General features: G+C 45.2%; 1 long non-coding RNA gene across 1 annotated transcript; it reads right to left on the bottom strand.

Moving 5' to 3' along the window:
- Positions 1–3125: 3125 nt before the first annotated feature.
- Positions 3126–5207, bottom strand: LOC142803430 (uncharacterized). The gene is made up of 3 exons (XR_012894112.1): positions 5154–5207; positions 4540–4607; positions 3126–3226 (listed from the first exon to the last, which is right to left on the bottom strand). It is a non-coding gene; the product is annotated as an uncharacterized LOC142803430 (long non-coding RNA).
- Between the last annotated feature and the right edge of the window lie 462 nt (positions 5208–5669).

Here is a 5669-nt window from a genome sequence, read left to right as displayed (position 1 = left end):
CAAGTTTGGCGTGTGGTGACGTGTTTTACAGGGTCATTCAAGAGAGAATTGTTCATTTGCTGACACCATGACAACGCAATCATTTACCGAGTTATAACAGAATGTGGAACCATGCATCTGAAGCTTGTTAAAACAACATGCCGTAGCAGTGTGGGTTTCGAGAGGCTACGTCCACCGCGGACCACCTTGTCCGTATCGAGGCTCAAATTCTTGATGCTTTCGTTCGTAATCAGTTTTTTTTTCTGCGTTCCTCGGTATGATTTTTGATTTGTGGGGTTTAACGTCCCAAAACCACCATTTGATTATGAGAGACGCCGTAGTGGAGGGCTCCGGAAATTTTGACCACCTGGGGTTCTTTAACGTGCACCCAAATCTGAATACACGGGCCTACAACATTTCCGCCTCCATCGGAAATGCAGCCGGCGCAGCCGGGAATCGAACCCGCGACCTGCGGGTCAGCAGCCGAGTACCTTAGCCACTAGACCACCGCGGCGGGGCGTTCCTCGGTATGGCGAAGGCCATATCGGGGAACTCAGAGAGATACCAGGTGGCGCTCTGGCATACTGTAAGGCCTCTAACACTTCGGTGTTCGGGGTAAAATGTTGAACGTAATCAAAAGCTACTTAACGAATCTCGCATTCCGTGTTTGATTAGGCACTGTTTTGTTGCGAACATTCTTTCAGAAAACAAGAGTGTTGCAAGGGGGTGTGCTGAGCTGCACACTCTTCATGGTCAAAATTAACTCAATGCGCCTCGCTGTCCCTCCCAGTAAGTTTTACTGCGCATATGTTGATGATGTATACGTTGGTTTTAAATAGCGAAATCTCTGGATATGTAAACGACAGGTTCAATTAGGTTTGAACGAGGTTTATCGATGGGCAGATTAAAGTGGTTTAAACCTAGCGCGCAAAAGAGCACATGCGTCTCGTTCTGCCGGAAGAGGAGTGTTCATCCCGATCATGAGATTGACCTGCTTGGTCGACGTCTGTCTGTACAATCTGTGCGTAAGTCTATGGGTCTAATATTAGACACAAAAGTAACCTTCATACCCAACGTCAAGTATTTGAAGAACAGGTGCCTAAAAACAATGAATATTTTGAAAGTGTTGTCACGCGTTACGTGGGGTAGTGACTGGAAATGCCTGATGAATCTGTATAGAAGCCTTGTGCGCACGCGCCTCGATTGTGGTGCTATAACCTACCAGTCTGCGACACCATCAGCTTGAAAGATGCTTGACCCTGTCCGCCACCTAGGCATCCACCTTTTTACGGGTGCTTTTCGAACTAGCCCCACAGAAAGCCTGTATACACAATCAAACGAATGGTCGCTCCATCTGAAGAGATGCTATGCGTCTTTTACGTACTATCTCAGGGTGAGAGCAGACGAGGAACATCCCTCTCACTCGACAATTAATGATCTGTCCAATTCTACTTTATTCCACAACTGTCCTTCGCCACAGCCCTGCTCACTCCGTGTCAGGAGGCTCGCTGAGGAAACAGCCCTGACACTTGTAGAACACTGTTTGATGGCTCTAGCAGTATATCCGCCACCGTGGCGATGGCAGGTTATAGACTGCATTCTATCTTTCGTGGAAATCACTAAAGACGCACCTACTCCACATATACGCATGTACTCTCTCGAAATCCAACACAAGTATACTTGCCCAGAATTCTTTACAGATGCTTCTGAGTCTCGCACTGGCGTGTCATTTGCAACTGTTGGCCCATCTTTTTCAAATACCGGTATACTGCACCCCAAAACAAGCGTTTTCACTGCAGCAGCCCATGCAGTATCTGTGGCTGTCAGGCATATTAATGAATTACAACCACAACGCACGGTTGCATACACGGATTAACTGAACGTTCTGACAGCTCTGAAAACACTAAAAAAACAGAAGAATCTTGTATTTGTGTCACTTCACTATCTTTTATTCAGTATCTACGCCCTCAAACAACCTGTTGTTGTGTGCTGGGTGCCTGGTCGCCGTGAGATCAATGGAAACGGGGCAGCAGACCAGCTAGCTGCGTCTGCACACGACCACGCACCCGCCAAAACACACGTGGCTGTGCCTTCACTTGACATGAAACCTTATTTTTTTTACGACGGGAGCTCAGGGCGTGCTAGCAGCGCCTATGGAATAGGCAAACAGGCAACGAAATACGTGTTATTAAACTGATACTTGGAATTGGCCACCAGTGTCCAGAATACGATGCACACAAGTTACACGTACAAAGATGTAGATAGGACGCACAAATACTGTACATTCATACCTTTTGTCTGGCGATGACCAAGCCATCTGTGAGAGGTGTGGAGATCCTTTTACGGTACTCCACATTCTAGTTCAGAGTAGGTATTTAGATGATTTAAGCAAAAAATGGCCCCGTATCTGCATGTAATGTGCAAATGTCGTCGAAAGACGATAGTCTTGCATGTGGATAGAGTGAACAAGACATTTATTTGATGTTCTGAGCAAGAAAATTGGTGAATGATATTCTGGAGGCGCTGCGTTAGAGTGCCTGGAGCGTGCAGTGGAGGCGAACGAACGCATCAAGTCACTTCACACGTAAGACATAAGCGCCATCTGGCAGTTTTTTAGAAAACAAAGCGCGTGGCTCTGAGACGGGGGTGTGCGCCCATCTCAGACGTAATAAGGTGTAGAACGCAGGCCGATGGGTAGGTGCCAACACCGTCTCGTTTCAGCAAAGAGTTGGAAACACTCGTATTTCCGTGCAAGCGTTACATGGTCAGCGCACCGTGAGCGCTACGGTCCTTCAAATTACTTACGTATGCCTTTTCAAGTAAAAGTCACACAGAATATATACGTGTTGCTTTGGTGCCCCAGACATGCGCAATAATTGCTTTTCAATTGACAATTGCACAAGCATGAACGCTCAAGCTTGAGCAACATGCTCAAGCTTGAGCTATGTTGCTTTTACCACTTCGCCTCCACCAAGTGCGACCGCGGCGGCCTTAATCAAACCCGCGACCTTTTTATCAGCGACAGAGCCCTCTAGCCACCGACTCACTGTGGTGGACCTTCGTTTTAGAGTTCATGCTGCTGCATATAAGCGGCGGAATGGCATGACACAACCTACCTCAAGTAGGGCACTTCGATCCGCGATTGCGTCAACGTTTCGAGCAGTGCAGTTCACCACATCGCTGAATTTATTCCTGGTGTCGCTCGAATGCCAGTTTTGAATTTCGATTCGGTCATTGATATATGCACCTGCAGAGTTCAAAGAAAAAGCGGGCAAAATTTTGTTGAAAAGTCATTTAAACGTCGGAAGCTTTGCTTCTGTGCACAACACATACGTCTCTCAACCTTGAAGTGCAGTAGCAACAACCGTGAAACAAAATAATGCCAACGCCACTCAATATTTTTCACTCGTAACCAGGAGTTTAAAGCAGTTTTCTATAATAATATGCATATATGTTGCTTTGTAATGCTGTACCTCATATCAAGGAACAGGAGATCTACAGATTCCATTTGAGAGGAGGCGGTGGATTCCACCGAGTGCGATTTTGTAACGTGATGGTGAATGACAACACAGTTAAGTGTGGTGACACCGGTCTTGCTCTACGTGGAGTTACTGTATAGGTAGCATATGCAGTATCTCTAGTTCTACGTAACTGCAAACAATATCAATGCTAGTGAGGAACAAGAGAAACAATTCGAACTCAATCTAAATCTACAAAGTGCGAATAGGCTCTATTTTGCCACTAAGTAAATTGTTCATAGCTGGCCAAGAACTGGGACATTTCTATGGATGAAGCATCTACCATTAGTCTACGCCTTTATTACACGACTAATAACATTAGTGCAAAGAGTAGCACATTTCGGAAACTGTTTCGCAATCTTTTCATACACACTCACTACGGTGACTTCAACAAAAAAACTGCGATGCTTACTAGCTGCTGTTGACTACTAACTTTTCTTAGTAGTTAACAGTCTAGCGACTGCAAACCATAAAAACATGTGTGATGCCTTGGTAGCTAATACGTAGCCCAGTCGCAGCGCATGCTGCCGGTATCACAATTTTCGTTTGTGCATTGAAGAGCTCAGTGCTAAACCACTTCGACGATCACAACGGCTCCAAAGCACTAAAGCGCCCCACTGAAGATTTCCCACATCTGGTGGCAGTCAGACTGCTGCCACCTCCGGACATCGGTAGTAACACCTTAAAGGACATTGGTAGTGCATTCAAGCTGCATAGGCATGTCGCAACCCTTAGTTGCTGACTGCTGCGCGCTGAAAGTGAAGCCAGCAAATAAAAAATGGCTGGACAGCCAGGCTAAAATTGGGTTGGCTATCAACGCTAGCCATGGGGTCTCCATCAGGCAGAAAAGTACATCAAGCACTGAACAAGAGCCTGGATCTTAGGTCTGTACCCAGCTGTGTTCGCTTGTTGCTCTGGCCGGCTTGCCCTGCCTTCTCCAGCTGCGACGTCTGCGTGCGAGCCCGCTGCGCCTATACAACTGTTTAGCGTTTTACACGTGCGACGATTGTGCCTCGCGAAATTCAGATACACTATTTCTCACCTGTGAACATGATGGATTCCATAAACTTGATCGATATCATAGCGCCAATGGTGCTAAATGCGTAGATACTGCAACAAATAAAAAGACAGAGTTGCAGGACTTCAATCGAATGCTCTTCAGTAATTTGGCTGATAGCTTGGTTAATTTCCTGGCGCACGTGTTCTTTTGTTTCAGTGCGATCTCAGCTATGGCCGTTCATCGTGATGAAGAAAAGACTTAATTCTGACTTCTTGGCGACGTTCTGGACCCCTAAAAAACTTCTTGAGCACAGGTTGGAGCTAAGTGAGTACTTTAATGATGCACATTACGGTTCACTGGTACTCAAGCTGGGAAACGCATACGGATACAGGGGAAGCATAACGTATTCGCTTGTGTTGTGCTCTCTGTCTCTGCTATACTAAAGCTTTCGTTTCTGCATGCTGCACAAACATGATCGCATCTATAGCAAACCTGAGTAATCTTGCAGCGCATTGATGTAATTGCTCAAGCATCGCTGAAGCCCCTTTCTAGACTGCCGATGCAGCATGAAGAGAGTGTTGTCAACCAAACGAACATGTGCGGAGCAGACATGTTCAGTGTTCTATAATTGTTATTTTAATAAGCCCAATACGTACGGAGGAAGTTCAGTCAGCATCGTTGCGTTGTGAATCATAACAATTGGGATCACTGCATGAAAAAAAAGACAGTGCAGATAAGCCCTAACAATTAGCTTGAGGAATATAAACCCCAGTAATTTGTTGCGCCTTACCTATCTTATTGCACCAGTGTATGTAATGAACGTTGGTTGAAAAAGGAGTCGTGGATCTGCAATAGAAAAATACCTTCACAATTCTCCACCAATAATAAACTCTTTCTTCATTTTTGATGTAAAGCTCCCACTCTTTTGTTTTATGGTTTATTTTACTAGTCCACTCGATACATGTAAGCTCTCAATGAAGTAGCAGCACTAAAAAATGGCAAAGAAGTTATATATCAAAATGTGAGCTTTTCTATTCGGTATTCGCAATTTTTAATAATAACGTCTAGCACGAAACATTAGATAAAACATGCAAAACCGAAAAAGCGCAAAAAAAAAACACATCTAAGTTATCGGCGTCGTCAAAGCGCCCATCATCTTTCTCTTGTGAATG

The sequence above is a fragment of the Rhipicephalus microplus genome, chromosome 3 (genome assembly GCF_043290135.1).
Source record: "Rhipicephalus microplus isolate Deutch F79 chromosome 3, USDA_Rmic, whole genome shotgun sequence".
Classification (NCBI taxonomy): domain Eukaryota; kingdom Metazoa; phylum Arthropoda; class Arachnida; order Ixodida; family Ixodidae; genus Rhipicephalus; species Rhipicephalus microplus.
Note: the sequence above shows the minus strand (reverse complement) of the source record. Positions and strands in the feature narration are given on the sequence as shown.